The sequence below is a fragment of the Pseudorca crassidens genome, chromosome X (assembly GCF_039906515.1).
Source record: "Pseudorca crassidens isolate mPseCra1 chromosome X, mPseCra1.hap1, whole genome shotgun sequence".
NCBI lineage: Eukaryota > Metazoa > Chordata > Mammalia > Artiodactyla > Delphinidae > Pseudorca > Pseudorca crassidens.
The window spans coordinates 27,822,323-27,840,589 of record NC_090317.1 but is presented as its reverse complement, the minus strand read 5'-3'; the positions used below and the strand labels follow the sequence as shown (position 1 = coordinate 27,840,589).

The window sequence follows — 18,267 nt, the reverse complement described above, 5'->3', positions numbered from 1 at the left end:
TAGCTGTTTACATGTCAAAGTTGAAACCAGGAGTCTCTTTTGGTTTGTTTATAACTTCTGAAACAGTAAATATTTTTAAGATGTTTTATTTCATAAAAGAAGTATATCATGCTGTATGCAATCTTTGGAGACTCATTTGTCCTCAACATTTTATCACAAAATTCTTTCATGTTTTTACATGTTGCTAGTTCATTTGTTTTGACTACTGTATAATACTGCATTTTACTGTACCACAGTTAATTCATCTACATTATTGTTTATGAGCATTTGGTTTTTTTCCAGTTTGTCGATATTGTGCACAGTACTTGAAAATACACAAACCCTTTTTAGTATATATGTAGGAGGGGAATTTCTGGCTCATATATATGTCTATTGTCAACTTTAGGAGATAATGCTAATGCCTTATGAAGGTATACATATTTATATATACATATTTCATTCTGTTAATATGGTAGATTAAAATGATTTTTTGTCAAATGGCAAACCAACTTTGCTTTTCTTGGATAAACCCCAACAAGTCATGGTGTATTATTCTTTTTGTACATTACTTTAAATTATCTACTGATATTTTGAAAGGGAATTTGCATCTATATTTATGAGGGATATTGGTATAAATTTTCTTTTTCCGTGATGTTTTTGTCAGTTTTTGGTATCAGGGTTTTAATGTCCTGGCTAGCTGACTTAGGAAGGATTTCCTCCACTTCTATTTATGAAAACAGTTTATTTTAGATATGGCATTATTTATTGCTTAAATATTTGATTAATTAATTAATTAATGAAACTGTGCCTGGAGGTTTTCTTCCTTCCCTCCTTCCTCCCTGCTTTCTTTCCTCCTTCCCACCCATTCATCCTTACGTTCTTTCTTTCTCTTTTTTTTCCTCCCTCTTCTCCTCTCTTCCTATTTCTCTCTCCTGATCTTGCTCTCTCCATTTTATTTTCTGCTTTTCTTAGGTGGTTTCTGATTATGAATTGAATTACCTTAATGAAAAGTGTTTTTCTAAATTTTTATTTCTTCATCTGTCAGTTTGGGTAATTCATGGTTTTCAATAAATATCTCCAGTTAGCTAGGTTGTTGAATTTAATGATATAAACAGATTTATAATATTATTTTATTACCCTTTTAATGTCTGTAGTCCTTTTAATATGTTTAATGATATTCCCTTTTTAATTACTGCTTTAGGCAATATGTATATCTTTTTTTCTTAATCAGTCTGGTTAGTATCTACAATTTTTATTATTTTTCCCCCCAAACCCCATATCTTAACTTTATTATCTATTGTTATCTGTTTCCTATTTCTTGATTTATGATCTTATTTTTTTTATTTACCTTCTATTATTTTAGGTTTAATTTGCTCTTTTACTAGTGCTCTTACGGTACAAGCTTAGGTCATTAATTTTTAAATCATTTTTCTAGCAGTTATTTATATTTATAAAATTCTAAGCATTGCTTTGGATACATACCACAAAATTTGATACTTGGATATCCATTATTGATATATATGGTAGGTGTTCAGCTCCCAATATTCACTATTTTTTCTTATGATTTCTTCTTTGACCCATGGGTTATTAACACATGTTGCAGAAATTCCAAAATTGAGGGAATCTCTCCATACTATTTGGTATGGGTTGAGATATGTTCCCACCTGAAAAAAAAGATATGCTGATGTCCTCACCCCCAGTACCTCAGAATGTGACCTTATTTGAAAGCAGAATCAATGTAGATGTAATTAGTTAAGATAAGGTCATATTGGAGTCGGGTGAACCCTTACTCCTATACGACTGGTGTCCATATAAGAAGGCAGCCATGTGAAGATAGGCACAGGGCAAAAGTCATGTGAAGGCAGAGAATCAGAGTGATGCATGAACAGGCCAAAGAATGTCAAAGATTGCTGACAAACCACCAGAAGCTAAGAAAATGCAAGGAAGGATTCCACTGCAGGTTTTAGAGGGAGATTGGCTCTGGTGACACATTGGTTTCAGGCTTCTTGCCTCCAGAACTGAAACAGTAAATTTCTGTTGTTTTAAACTCCCCAGTTTGTGGTACTTTGTTATGGCAGGCCTAGGAAACTAATACACTATTACTGTATGGTTTCAATTCTTTTAAATTTGTTGAGGATTTGGTCTTATGGCTCAGCATACCTTCTACCTTGGTGAATGTTCTCTGCACTTGTACATATATGCTGCACTTGTTTGTATAGCGTTCTTATTTTGGCGAGAGGAGTAACAAATTACTCTATTTGAAGGAATGGTACTAAGGAAAGAACTTGTAGATGTTTTGGTACAACTTATAGAAATGGTAAAGGTAACCCAAACATGCGTGCACTGCCTTGGTGACCAGGGAAGTCATCCCCGTGGCTATGGGAAGCCAGTCTAAGGCTTAGCTCTCATTATCACTGTTTCCCAGGATGTGCTTGTCAAAGAGATACTCTGCCATGCCAGATTCGGGGGCCCCCATCTTGTGTAAGTTGGTTACATGGTCACGCAACTCTTTGATGGATTTCACCTGCTCGTTCAAGTAAAGCGTCTCAATGAAGTCACACAAATTGGGATCATTTTTGTCAGTGGCCAATTTGTGCAGTTCCAGTAATGACTGATTCACACTTTTTTCCAAGTGTAGCGCACGTTCCATTGCATTCAGCCCATCCTCCCAGTCATCACGGTCTGGTTTCTTGATATCCTGAAGGAAGATTCGGCCACCCCGTTGGTTCTGCAGCTTCATCAGTTTCAAAGCATGTTCCCTCTCCTCACGAGACTGGTGAAGAAAGTATTTGGCAAAGTTCTTCAGAGCCACATCATCGCGGTCAAAATAGTATGACATGGATAGGTAGACGTAGGAGGCGTAGAGCTCCAGGCTGATCTGGCGGCTGATGGCAGCCTCCGAGTGCTGGTGGTAGTTCTGGCACACCTGCGAGGGGGATGCGGTCGTCATGGCCGGCGGCTGGGGAGAGGCGGTCGGAGGGCGCTGTGAGGTGGTGGCGAGGGCTGGTTCTGAGCGGCCGGCCGGAGTGGGGGACAAGCGCAGGGTTCTGTCCAAGCACTGTTGAAGCAGGAAACCTCGGTGACTCTCCGCGAAGACTGTGGCCGGTATAGCATTCTTTAAATGTCAACTAGATCAAGTTGGTGGTTTTCAAATCTCTTGTATCTTCACTGATTTTTTTTTCTACATTTTCTATCAGGTACTGGGAGAGGGATGTTTATTCTCTATGAGTGCTGATTTTTCTATCTTAGTCTGTCAATTTTTACTTAATATAGCTTTTTACATCCACTTTAATATGATTCATATTCAATTTTTATAACTTTCCTTAACTGTTTACTGTCACTCTGTGCCTCTTTTATTAAATTGTTTCTACTCAACACCATAGAGTTTAATCTTGCTTTTAAATCTAGTCTGACAGTCTCTGCCTTTTGATTCTAGTGTTAGACCATTTATTAATTGAATCAGTACAGGTGTTTACTTTGTCTTTACTGCAGATCCAATTTTCTGTCATATATAATTTCTCTACAGTCTGATGAACTTCTTTTATCAGTTATTATATTGTAGGTCCATTTGGGACAAATTCAGCTTTCCCTACTGAGAAAGTTTTTATTTCATATTCATAGATTGCAAAGATATTCTTCTGTGATTTATTCCAGCAGGTATATAAAGTTTTTACACTTACGTCTATGATCATCCTGAAATGAAATTTTGCGTGTGGAGTAAGATAGCATCCAAGTTCATTTTTTTCCCCATAATCATATCCAGTTGTCCCAGTACTATTTGTTGATAAGGCAGACTTTCTTTTCCCCATTAAATTGTAGAAATGTATTTGTGGAAAGTCAAATGACCGTATAAGCTTACGTCTTATTCTGAATTCCCTATTTTATTCCATTTATTGATTCATCTATCCATATATCAATACTATTCTGTCTTAGTTAATGAAGCTTCTTTGTAAGTCTTGATATCTGGGACTAAATGTCGCACAATATCACTATCCTTTTGAAAACTAATACTAGCTCTTCTGTAGCATAAATTGTAGAATCCGACTGTCAGTTTCTTCAGTATCATAGCAATATTCCCTCAATTAATGAACATAAATAATCTCTCCATTTATTTAACCATTCTTTAATATTCCTTATCTACGTCATGGGTTTTTCAGTCATGAGCTCTTGGAAAATTTCATTAAATGTATTCCTAACTCTTTAATATTTTCATGCCACTTTAATGATATTTCAGAATTAAAATTCTCAATATTTTGTTGCTAGTATATGTTAATGCAGTTGCTTTTTTATATTTTAACTTATGTGAGTTAGAGTTCTAATATTTTTATTAATGGATTCCTGTAGATTTTTTCTAGCATATAATCATACTCTCTGAAAATAACAGTAGTTTTACTTCTTATCCAATATTTATGTATTTGTTTACTCTTCTGTCTTATTGCTTGGTTAAGACCTACTTCTAATGTTGATTAGAAGTAATGAGAGCAGACATCCCTGACTTTTCCCTATTTTAGATGGAAACTTCAATATCATAACAGTAAGCTTGATGTTAGCTATAGATCTTTGCTAGAAGCATTTTAGCAGACTGAGGGAGTTCCCTCCTACTTACAGTGTGCTGAAATTAGTTATTATGATTTAGTGTTGAATTTCTTTAAAAAAATTCTTTTCTATATCTGTTGAGATCATTACTTTTGCTTCTTATTTTTTAAATAGATTTGTGGTGATTTAGATGGATTTTAGAATTTTAAACCAACCTCACATTCCTGAGATAAACCCACTTTGTTATAATCTATTTTCCTTTTTGTTAAATATTGATGGATTCAATTCATAATGTTTTCTTGAGGAATTTTGATGCTATGCTCCTGAGTAGTTTTGAACTATAAATTAATTTTCTTATAATGCCCTTGTCAGGCTTTTGTATCAAGATCACATTGTCTCATACAATCAGTTGTGACATGTTCTTATTTCTGTTATTTTCTAAAAATGTTTGTGGGAGATTGGTGTTATTTCTTCCTTAAATGTTTGATGATATTCACCAGTAAAATTGTCTGGGTGTGTAGTTACCTATCATTATTGTGCAAACTTCATGCCAGGGCGGGAAAGTGTAGCTTCATGCATCGGGACCCTGTCTTTTCCAAGGGGGTTTCTCAGATGACTGCCTTCTGTTTTGGAGCTCTGATGAATCTGGCACAATCTAGCCACCACAGGGAGAATAGAAGTGCACATTGGGATGGTAGAATGCCATTGATCTTATCTCCTGCTCTGCACAGTGAGCAGACAAAAAAAATCTCAGCTCTCAGCTTCCCCCTTGTGAGGGAAAGAGTTGATCCATGCATCCAGCAATCCATCCTCTCCAGGGCTGCACAAAGGAATGGAATCAGTACTGTATAGCACAGGGAACTATATTCAATATCCTGTCATAAACCATAATGGAAAAGAATATAAAGGAAAGAATGTCTGTATGTGTATAGCTGAGTCACTTTGCTGTACAGCAGAGATTGGCACAACATTGTAAATCAACTATACTTCAGTTGAAGAAAAATAAAAATTAAAAAAAGAAATAGCATCTGTTTCACCAGTTCTGAAGTTCTGATGGGCCAGTGGCAGCTCGTGTGTAGATGCCATTGTTTCTCTCCCATGATCAACACAGGGTTAATGGATAAAAAATCCTAGTTTTCAGCTTGCCCCTGAGAAGGAAAAGAGTTGATCTGTATGTCCAATGCCCCCACTTTTCCAGGGCTGACCAAAGAACTAACATTGATCTCACTAGTCTTGAAGCTCTGATAGATGTAGCACAGTCTAGCCACCTGGTGAAGAATGGAGGTAGCAGCTTGGGCTGGTAGATGCCATAGCTACCCCTACCTCCTGGGCTCAGCATGGAGGGAACGGACAAAAGCCACAGATGCCTGCTTTTCCCTGGGGAGGGTAGGAGTTGGTAGAGGTCCCCAAAATATCTGGCCAGGCTGATTGGCAGGGGTCTTCTTCTGTATGAGGCAAGTCAGTGAAGACTGAAAGAGGTGTCTGCTTTGTCAAATGTATAGACACCAACACAGAAAACCTATGAAAATGAGGAATCAGATAAAGATGTTCCAAACAAAGGAAACAGAGAAATCTCCAGAAACCAACCCTAATGAAACAGAGTTATGTGATTTTCCTTATAGAGAATTAGAAATAGCTCTTATAAAGATGGACAATGAGGTGGTGGGTAAATCACTTTTTAATTCTAGTATAAAAGTTAAAGACAAAAGTATTTTTAAAAATTATACCTAAAAATGTGTTAAAGGATACACAATATGAATACCTTCAAATTGTGACGTGTATGCATGACACCCACTCTGAAAGATTTTTTGAAAAAAAAAAGAAAAAACTATGGTGAAAAGTTTCATTTAAATTCTTTCCAAACCCAAGGATCCTTAGGCAGTAAGCAAACTCTAGCAGCATTATCAAAATCCTCCACAAGTTTGCAAATGTTTGAGTGTCAGGCTTGAGACATAGAGTCTTGCCACGTTAGATGCTTTCTCTCGCGGGAAGTAAGAGGAAACCTAGAGGTTGTATGGTGCCTGTCATGGCAGGAGAAAGCTGACTTCTGGAGATGGTCAGTAAATTCTGACAATGATAACATGAACTGGAGAGGGGAGAAGTTAAAGTGTAGAGCATTTGTATGCAGTTGAACTCTAGTTGTCAGCTTAAACAATGACTGTTATAAGATATATCATATTCTTATAAAATATAATAATATTATATATGTATTACATAACCCCAAAGTAACCAAAAAATACCTATAGAAATTATACAAAAGAAAAAGTGAAAGGAATGAAAGTATATCAATTCAAAATATCAAAAAAACACAAAGCAAGATGAAGGGGAACAGACAGACAAAAGAATTAAAAGACTAACAGAAAACAACGAATGGCAATAGTAAATACTTTCCTAAGAATAATAATTTAAATGTAAATAGATTAAATTCTCCAACTAGAAGACATAGAATGGGTGAAGGGATAAAAAGCAGGACTGGGCTTCCCTGGTGGCGTAGTGGTTGAGAGTCCGCCTGCCAATGCAAGGGACACGGGTTCGTGCCCCGGTCCAGGAAGATCCCACATGCCACGGAGCAGCTAGGCCCGTGAGCCATGGCCGCTGAGCCAGCGCGTCTGGAGCCTGTACTCCGCAACGGCAGAGGCCACAACAGTGAGAGGCCCGCATACCGCAAAAACAAAAAACAAACAAAAAAAAGCAGGACTAACTATATGCTATCTACAAGAAAAATCACTATTTTTTTAAATTGAAGTATAGTTGATTCACAGTATTGTGTTAGTTTCAGGTGTACAGCAAAGTGATTCAGTTCTATTCAGTTAAATATATATATGTATATTTCAGATTATTTTTCATTATAGGTTATTACGAGATACTGAATATAGTACCCTGTGAAAAAGGATGAAATATTGAAATATTGCCATCTGCAGCAACTTGGATGGACCTAGAAACTATCGTACTAAGAAAATCACTTCAGATTTAAGGACACGTATAGGCAGAAAGTGTAGGGATGAAAAGAGATAATATTCCATGTCATTGGCAAACAGTAGAGAGCAGGGTTGACTGATTTTATCAGGCAAAATAGATTTTAAATTACAAACTCTCACAAGAAATAAAGAAGGATATTATATAATGATAAAGGGTCAATCCACCAGGAAGATATTTGCACTCAGTATCAGAGCATACACTGGTAGAACTGAAGGAAGAAATAGATAGCAATACAGTAAGAGTAAGAGATTTCAGTACCACACTTTCAAGAAAGGATGGAATATCCAGACAGAAGATCAGTAAGCAAACAGAGGACTTCAATAACACTATAGGCCAAATGTAACAAACAAAGTTTCTATAAACTTTCCACTCAATACCACAATACACCACAATACACATTCTTCTCAACTGAGAATAGATCCTTCTCCAGGATGGATCACATGTTAGATCATGAAACAAGTCTTAACAAATTTAAGATTAAAATCATACGAAGTATCATTTCTGATCACAGTGGAATAAAAATAGAAATCAGTAGCAGAAGGAAAACTGAAAAATTCACAAATATGTGGAAATTAAACCATACACTCTTGAACAACGATTGGGTCAAAAAAGAATCAGAGGAAACTAGAAAATACCTCGAGACAAAAATAAAAACACAACATACCAAAACGTATGAAATTGAGAAAAAGAGTACTAAGAGGGCTGTTCATAGTTAGAAAAGTCTACATCATAAAAGAAGAAAGAGCTCAAAAAATCTAACTTCATACCTCAAGGATTTAGAAAAAGAAAAATAAAGCCCAAAGTTAGCAGAAGGAATTTAAAAAAAAGACAGAAATAAACCAAATAGAAAATGGAAAAACAATAGAAAAAAACAGTGAAACTCAGAACTGTTTTTTGAAAAGATTTTTTAAAAAGCGAAAAAAACCCTGGGGTAGACTAAGAAAAAGAGAGAACAATCAGTATCAGAAATGAGAGACATTACAACTTATGCCACAGAAATACAAAGAATCATAAGGACACTACTATGGACAATTATATACCAACAAGCTGAATAGTCTAGAAAAGATGAGTAAATTCCTGGAAACATACAACCTACCAAGACTAAAGCATGAAGTCTGAACAGACCTATATCTAGTATGGAGATTGAATCAGTAATCAAAAACCTCCCAAAAAAGAAAAGCACAGAGTCAGATGGCTTCACTAGTGAATTCTTAGGAAAAAATACCAATCTTTCTTAAACTTTTCCACAAAATTGAAGAGGAGGGAACACTTCCAGACTCATTTAATGAGTCCCTCACTACCCTGATACTAAAGCCAGACAAAGACCTACAAGAAGGTAGGTGAGAGAGAGAGAATCATAAGAATATATTACCTTATCAAAAATAAATTGATTGTAAAAAAAAATTGGAGATAGTAAGACAGCAAGAAAGGGTCAAAACTTTCAAATATTATTTTTATTATTGCTTTCCTTAAACATTTGTAATACATGTTTTTTATATAAGAAAGCCTTTCCTAGCATCTCAAATTTAACTATTTACTATATGTAATACAATTGAATTTTTGCATACGTTGTGAGGAAGGAATAAAAACTTATTTTCCCCATCTGGAAAATTGTTCTAGCATCATCTATATCTATCTATCTATCTATCTATCTATCTATCTATCTATCTATCTATCTATCATCTATCTATATCTATTTTTATTTTGAGATGTATTTTACATAAATAATAGTGCATAAAACACAATGTAAAGAATAATTATGAGTATGTATAATTTGTAACAACCAAAGTGAAAAAAATAGATCATTTTTAGTATCTCAGAAATCCCTCATGTGTCTATCCTTTCTCTCTATTCTAAATATTTTGACTTTTATGATAATTATTACCTTGCTTTTCTTTATAATTTTACTACTTATATAAATATGTCTATAAATATATTATTTTTCCTTGATTTTGATGCAAAGTGAGCACACTACTGCATTACTTTCTTTTTTATTTATTGCTCAACATTGTGAGAATCTAACATCATTAAATATAGCTATAGTTATTTCATTTGGTTTGCTGTATACTATTCTATTGTATGAATATCTCCAAGTTTGTTCATTCTACTATTGATAGACATTTGAAGATTTTTCCAATTGAAAATCATTACAAACACTGCTGCTGGAAATATTTTCAATATCTACTAGCAAGCATGTACAAGATTCATTCTGCTTTATATACTTAGATGGGATGTTGCTATATTACAAATCAAGTGTTATTTAAATGAGTAGATAATGCTAATATTTTTTCCAACATAGTTGAACAACTTACAATCTGCCAGTCATGCATGAGATTCTCCTTTGCTTCACAATTTTACCAACAATTGGTGTCATCAGAGGTTTTAGTAATTGCCAATCTGGTATGTATGCGATAATGTTTCATTGAGATTTTAATTTGAATTTGTCTGATTTACTAATGAAGTTAAAGGTATGTTTACATGTTTAGTGGTAATTGGTATATCCTCTTTTGTAAAGTATAGTAAAATTTATGGCCCATTTTAAAAAACTGGTATTTGGAGATTTTCTTAATGGCTTCTTGTAATTTTTGTTTGTTGGTATGTATTATATACATATAATTAGTTAAATATACATGTTGCACACATCCTCTCCTTACTTTCTTTTACCTTCTCACAGTTTTATTGTGTCTTTAGACAAAGAGAGATTAAGTTTAATGTAATTGAGTTTATCAGTATTTCCTTCATGCATATGGCTGTTTTCATCTAGTTTAACACATCTTTCCTTCAAGATAAAATCATAAAAATATTGTCTTATGCATCTTCTAAAAATGTATAGTTTCCCCTTTCATGCGTTAGTCATTTTTTCTGCCTGGAATTGATTTTTATAGCATTTGTAAAATTTGGGATATATTTTATATAGCATATAATTCAGCTTTTTTTTTTTTTTTTTTTTTTTTTTTTGCGGTACACGGACCTCTCACCGCCGTGGCCTCTCCTGCTGTGGAGCACAGGCTCTGGACGCACAGGCCCAGTGGCCATGGCTCCCGGGCCCAGCCGCTCCGTGGCACGTGGGATCCCCCCGAACCGGGGCATGAACCCGTGTCCCCTGCATCGGCAGGTGGACTCACAACCACTGCGCTACCAGGGAAGCCCTAATTCACCATTTTTAAAGTGTACACCTAAGTGGATTACAATATATTTACTGTTGTATAGCCCTCACCACTGTCTAATTCCAGAACTTTCCACTACCCCATAATGAAACCATAGTCATTAGGAGTTAATGTCAATCACCCATCACTCCCATCCCCTGACAATCACTGTTCTACTTTCAGTCTCTATGGATTTGCCTATTCTGCAAATTTCACATAAACATTATCATAAAATGTGACATTGGAAAATTATTGACCTTCTAGATTCCGCTCTAGATCCCAGGAATATTTTGCAACTTTCCAAAGTTTTAGGGACGTTCCTCCTGTGTTAGTTGCTAGGGCTACCATAACAAAATATCACAGACTGCGTGGCTTAAACCACAGAAATTAATTTTCTCACAGTTCTAGAGACTTCAAGTCCTAGAGCAAGGTGTTGGCAGGTTTGATTTCTCCTAAGGCCTCTCTCACATGGCCTTTTCTCTGTGTGCACGCATCTCCAAATATGGTCATATTCTAAGATTCTGGGGTTAGGGTTTCAACATATGAATTTTGAGGGGACACAATTCATTCCATAAAACCTCCCAAACTTTTTGGTTAGTCTATTGTTTTCCACAGCTTGTTACACATCACCTATCATCTGAGGTGGCAGGAACCTAAGATTGTTTTAGCCTGCAAGGTTTTCAGGAAATGCTGCCCCCAATTTGCAAGCTGCTTTAACAGTAAACCTGCAAGTTACTGACATAAAAACTAACGTTTGAGCCAGTTTTCCAGGGAGATACCAGACAGGTCAGAACAAATAATTAATTACAACTCTATGTGAATAAGTTCTGTTCTTTTTCCTTTGGTGCCAGGAAAGTGGTCCAGTGGTCTGTTACTTTCATGGCTACCATGGGGAAAGGGAGCTGGGTATGGGAATGGGGTAAGTTAAATGCCACAAGATTCTCAGTTCTTACTGAGAATTGTTCTTTTCATTTTTTTCTTTTTTTGAGCAAGTACATTCTCCAGATTGTTGCAAGCCTTGGTAAGTTTCCAGAATCTAAAAAAAAGTTGATTCTGACAGTTTTTGCCAGTTTTTTCTTGCTTTTATGCATGATAGAATTGGGGATCATTTATTCTGCCATTTTTGCTGATGTCAACCTGGAATTGATCTTTGCATATGATATGCAGTAAAAGTCCTGTTGATTCATCAGTTGTCGCCACATGACTTTTTGTAAAGTTCATCCTTTCTTGCTTTTCTTCAAGGCCATCTCTTTCGTGCATCAATTGTCCATACATAGGTTACTCAGTTTCTAGGATTTTTATTTTCATTCTGAGTGATTTATTTACGCATCCATGTCCAAATACCATGCTGTCTGATTATTTTACTTTAAAATAAGTACATTTTTAAACTATTTTTAATTTAATTTTTTAGTGAAGTATAGTTGATTTACAATGTTGTGTTAGTTTCTGGTGTACAGTAAAGTGATTCAGTTTTATATATATATTCAGTTTCATATATATATATATATTCTTTTTCATATTCTTTTCCATTATGGTTTATTACAGGATATTGAATATAGTTCCCTGTGCTATATAGTAGGACCTTGTTTTTTGTCTATTTTATATATAGTAGACTGTATCTACTAATCCCAAACTCCTAATTTATCCCTCCCCCATCCCTTTTCCCCTTTGGTAACCATAAGTTTATTTTCTATGTCTGTGAGTATGTTTCTGTTTCATAAATAAGTTCATTTGTGTCATATTTTAGATTCCATCCACATATAAGTGATATCATATGATATTTGTCTTTCTGACTTATTACTTCATTTAGTATAATAATTTCTAGGTACATCCATGTTGCTGCAAAGTTCATTCTTTCATGGCTAAGTAATATTCCATTGTATATATGTACCACATCTTCTTTATCCATTTATCTGTCAATGAACATTTAGGTTGCTTTCATGTTTGCCTGTTGTAAATAGTGCTGCTATGAACATAGGAGTACATGTATCTTTTTGAGTTATAGTTTTCTCCAGATATATGCCCAGGAGTGGGATTGCTGGATAATACAACAACTCTATTTTTAGTTTTTTGAGGAGCCTGCATACTCTTCTCCATAGTGGCTGCACCAATTTACAGTCCCGCTAACAGTATAAGAGGGTTCCCTTTTCTCCACAGCCTCTCCAGCACTTGTTATTTGTAGACTGTTTAATGATGGCCATTCTGACCAGTGTGAGGTGGTACCTCATTGCAGGTTTGATTTGCATTTCTTTAATAATTAGCGATGTTGAGCATCTTCTCGTGTGCATATTGGCCATCTGTGTGTCTTCTTTGGAGAAATGTCTATTTGGATCTTCTGTCCATTATATGATTAGGTTGTTTGGTTTTTTTGTTACTTACGTGTATGAACTGTTTTCATGTTTCAAGCCCTTGTCAGTCACATTGTTTGCAAATATTATATCCTGGTCCATAGGTTGTCTTTTTGTTTTGTTGATGGTTTCCTTTGCTGTGAAAAAGCTTATAAGTTTGATTAGGTCCCATTTGTTTATTTTTGCTTTTATTTCTGTTGCCTTGGGAGACTGACCTAAGAAAACATTGGTACAATTTATGTCAGAGAATGTTTTTCCTGTGCTCTCTTCTAGGAGTTTTATGTTATCATGTCTTATATTTAAGTCTTTAATCCATTTTGAGTTTATTTTTGTGTACAGTGTGAGGGTGTGTTCTAACTTCATTGACTTACATGTGGCTGTCCAGCTTTCCCAACACCATTTGCTGAAGAGACTGTCTTTTCTCCATTGTATATTCTTGCCTCCTTTGTTGAAGACTGACTGTAGGTTTGTGAGTTTATTTCTGGACTCTCTCTTCTATTCCATTGATCCATATGTCTGTTTTTGTGCCAGTACCATTCTGTTTTGATTACTGTAGCTTTGTAGTATTGTCTGAAGTTTGGGAGGGTTATGGCACCTACTTCGTTCTTTTTCCTCAGGATTGATTGGCAATTCTGGGTCTTTCATGGTACCATATAAGTTTTAAGGTTGTTTGTTCTAGTTCTGTGAAAAATGTCATGGGTATTTTGATAGGGATTGCATTAAATCTGTAGATTGCTTTTGGTAGTAATACCATTTTGACAATATTAATTCTTCTAATCCAAAAGTATTGGATATCTTTCCATTTCTTTGAATCACCTTCAGTTTCCTTCCTCAGTGTTTTATAATTCTCAGCATATAAGTCTTTCCCCTCCTTGGTCAGGTTTATTCCTAAGTATCTTTTTTTTTTTTTTGATGAGATTTTAGAAGGGATTTTTTTTTGTTTTGTTTTGTTTCTTTGTTGTTGTTTTTTTTTTGTGGTACATGGGCCTCTCACTGTTGTGGCCTCTCCCGTTGCAGAGCATAGGCTCCAGAGGCGCAGGCTCAGCGGCCATGGCTCACAGGCCCAGCCGCTCTGCGTCATGTGGGATCTTCCCGGTCCAGGGCACGAACCCATGTCCCCTGCATCAGCAGGCGGACTCTCAACCACTGCGCCACCAGGGAAGCTCCGGGATTTTTTTTTTTTTACTTTTCCTTTCTGATATTTTATTGTTAGTGTAAAGAAACAACAGATTACTGTATTTTAATCTTGTATCCTGCTACCTTGCTGAATTTGTTTATCAGTTCTAGTAGTTTTGTGTGGAGTCTTTGAGGTTTTCTATATATTGTATAATGTTATCTGCATATAATGGCAATTTTATCTCTTCTCTTCCTATTTGGATACCTTTTATTTCTTTTTCTTGTCTGATTGCCGTAGCTAGGACTTCCAATACTATGTTGAGTAGAAGTAGTGAGAATGGGCATCCTTGTTTCCAGATTTTACTGTGAAGCCTTTCAGATTTTCACTGTTGAGTTTTACGTTGGCTGTTAGTTTATCATAAATAGCTTTTATTATGTTGAGATATGTTCCCTCTATACCCACTTTGTTAAGAGTTTTTATCATGAATGGATGTCTAATTATATTGAAGGCTTTTTCTGCATCTATTGAAATAATTATGTGGTTTTTGTCTTTTCTTTTGTTGATGTGGTATATCACATTAATTGTTTTGCATATGTTGAACCATACTTGTGACCATGGGATGAATCCAACTTGATCGTGGTGTATGATCTTTTTTTATGTGTTGTTGCATTCAGTTTGCTAATATTTTGTTGAGAACTTTTGTATCTATATTCATCAAAGATATTGCCCTGTAGTTTTCTTTTTAGGTAGTGTCTTTGTCTGGTTTTGGTATCAGGGTGATGGTGGCTTCATAGAATGACTTTGGGAGTGTTCCTTCCTATTCAATCTTTAGGAGGAATTTGAGAAGGATCAGTATAAGTTCTTTGTATGTTTGATAGAATTCCCCAGTGAAGCCATCTTGTTCTGGACTTCTGTTTGCAGGGAGTTTTTCTTATTACAGATTCTATTTCACTTCTAGTGATTGATCTGTTCAAATTATCTATTTCTTCTTGATTCACTTTTGGTGGGCTGTATGTCTCTAGAAACTTGTCCATTTCTTCTAGGTTGTCCAATGTTGGCATATAATTGTTCATAGTATTCTCTTATGGTTTTTTGTAATATTTCTGTGGTATCAGTTGTTATTTCTCCTCTTTCATTTCTTATTTTGTTTATTTGGGTCCTTTATCTTTTCTTCTTGGTGAGCCTGGACAGAGGTTTGTCAATTTTGTTTACCCTTTCAAGGAACTAGCTCTTGATTTTATTGATATTTTTCTATTTTTTCAATCTCTATTTCATTTCTTTCCTCTCTGATATTTATCATTTCTTTCCTTTTGGTGACTTTAGGTTTTGTTTGTTCTTTTTCTAACTTTTTGGGGTGGTAGGCTAGGTTGTTTATTTGAGATTTTTCTTGTTTTTTTTGAGGAAGGCCTGTATCACTATGGACTTCCCTCTTAGGAATGCTATTGCTGCATCCCATAGATTTTGTATGGTTGTGTTTTCATTGTCATTTGTCTCAAGGTATTTTTTAATTTCCTCTTTGATTTCATCGTTGCCCCATTGGTTTTTTAGTAGCATGTTGTTTAGTCTCCATGTAATCATTTTTTTCTTGTTTCTCTTTCTGTGGTTGAATTCTAGTTTCATGACATTGTGGTCAGAAAAGATGCTTAAATTGACTTCTTTCCTCTTAAATTTGTTGAGGTTTGTTTTGTACGTAGGCAGTCCTAGAGACTGTTCCATGTGCACTTGAAAAGAATGTGTATTCTAGTTTTTTTTGGATGTGATGTACTAAAAATATCAATTAAGTCTAACTGTTCTATTGTATCATTTAGGGTATCTGTTGCCTTCTTTTTTTTTTTTTTTCTTTTTGCGGTACACAGGCCTCTCACTGTTGTGGCCTCTCCCGTTGCGGAGCAACAGGCTCCGGACACACAGGTTCAGCGGCCATGGCTCATAGGCACAGCCATTCCATGGCATGTGGGATCTTCCCGGACCGGGGCATGAACCCATGCCCCTTGCATCAGCAGGCGGACTCTCAACAACTGCACCACCAGGGAAGCCCCTGTTGCCTTCTTGATTTTTTGTCTGGAAGATCTGTCCATTGATGTGAGTGGGTTTTTAAAGTCTCCTACTATTTTTGTTTTCCTGTTAATTTCTCCCTTTATGTCTGTTAGTATTTGTTTTATGTATTTAGGTGCTACTATACTGGGTGCATATATGTTAATGAATATAATATCCTTTTCTTGTATTTATCCTTGTATCATTATATAGTGTCCTTCTTTATCTTTCTTTATGGCCTTTTAAAGTCTATTTTTTCTGGTATGTCTATTGCTACCCTGATTTCTTCATAGTTTCTAGTTCCATTTTTACAGTCATCTGCATTTCTATTGGTAGCTTTTCTTAATTCCTTCAGTATTTTCATTACCTCCTTTTTGAATTTGAGGTCTAGTAGATTGGAGAGGTTTGTTTCATTGTTTGTACTTTCAGGGTAATCCTCTTGATCTCTTAATTGGAAGTGGTTCCTCTGCTTCTTAGTTTTACTTATATTTCTCTGACTCTATGAGTTTAGGAGAAACAGTTATCTACTATGGTCTAGGAGCGTTCTTATGTGGGAGCATCCCCATGTAGCCTGCGTGAATCTCATATTTTTGGTGCAAGGCCTGTTTTTAGTATGGATGCTTGCCACATTTTCTCTCAGTGTGTGTAGGCTGTTATCCCTTTTGTAGGGGGTGTGACTGGTGTGGTGACCAGAGCCTGCACTGGTTGTTGAGCAGGCCTCCTCTTTGCTCTGTGGTTGTCACAGCCCTGTTGGGTGCAGGGTCTGCTCCCCAGTTGTTGGAGTAGATGCCCCCAGACCTGTTTCTGAACTGTGGTGTGAGGTAGGAGGAACTGGAGCACTCCCACTGGGAGAGGAGCCACTGAGTATTCCTCCACAGGAGCTGTCCACTAGGAAGTGCACTCTGTGGTATCACCTGTCACCTGTTGTGCAAGCTCACCAACTACACTGTTTTGGCACTGCCCTCAGCACTGCCTCAACCTTGGAAATTCAGGCAGTTGGCCCAGGTGTCCCGCAGGTGCTCTGTTCACAAAGTGCTTAGCGCATATCTGTTGGCACAGAACCACTGAGGTCAGGCACTGGGACCACCATAGTCCCACACTTGGACCTGCCCTCGGAGCTACCAAGTCAGCCCAGACCCCAGCCCTACCTCTACATGTGTGCACTTGCAGAGCCTATAGCTTGCTATCACCAGACCTGCCCCAGCCATGGGAGCACCAGTAATCGGCTCAGATGTCCTGCAGGCAGTGAGTTTACAAAGCCACCTGTGGTGCATAAATCCGCTGATCACACAGTGACTGCTTCTGAAGTGTTGGGACTCCTGGGGATTGGCTTGGATTTCAGCCCCACCTCTGCATGTGGGCAACCTGCAGGTGCTTATGTGCTCCCAGAACTCCACACCCACTGTAAGCATGCTGAAAATGAGGATGCACCAGTAGGCCCCACCCTTCCAGCATGCATGTTAACAATGGGGCTTCAGTGGCAGACCTGGGCTCCTTCCTGTGCACACCCCAGGTTGCAGCTTAGACCACAGTCCAGCTCCTTCAGGCTCTCTCCACACAGCCAACCCCTGTCCTTTCTCTGGGTACGCTGAAGCCAGAGTTTCAGCACCCAGCCCCCACACACACCAGAAGTGCATCTTGGGTTGGGGAGTGCAAGGAAGTGGCATGGACCCTCTGTGCTGGTCTTTCTCTGTTTTGCCTGCTGCAAGCTGGCTGCTGCACTCTCCTCTGAGCCTCAGAAGCTCCCTTTCTGTCCTGGCTGATCTCCCCACCAGTGATGGGGCTTCCCAGGGTGAGGGAACCTTTCCTCTTTCACAGCTCCCTTCCAGAGGTGCAGGTCCCATCCAAATTCCTTTTTGTTGTTGTTGTTTTGTCCTACTTTGTTACGTGGTGATCTTCCTTGCGGTTTTGTTTTTATGAGATCTTCTGCCAGTGTTCAGCAGGTATTCTGTGAGAGTTGTTCCACGTGTAGATGTACTTTTGATGTACTTGTGGGAGGAGGTGAGCTTCATGTCCTTCTATTCTGCCACCTTGATCTGGCCCCTTATTTTTTAAACTGTTAAAGCAAGTTATTCAACCCTTGTATTTTCTTTCAGGAATGGCTTGGGTATTCTTGATCCTTTCTGTT

General features: G+C 37.0%; 1 long non-coding RNA gene and 1 pseudogene across 1 annotated transcript in view; one reads left to right on the top strand and one right to left on the bottom strand.

Annotated features, from left to right (window-relative positions):
• LOC137216853 (uncharacterized) overlaps positions 1–18,267 on the top strand; it is a 282,703-nt gene that overhangs the window by 256,910 nt on the left and 7,526 nt on the right. The gene's annotated exons all lie outside the window — the stretch shown is intronic.
• On the bottom strand, positions 2,306–2,969 carry LOC137216298 (ferritin heavy chain pseudogene; annotated as a pseudogene).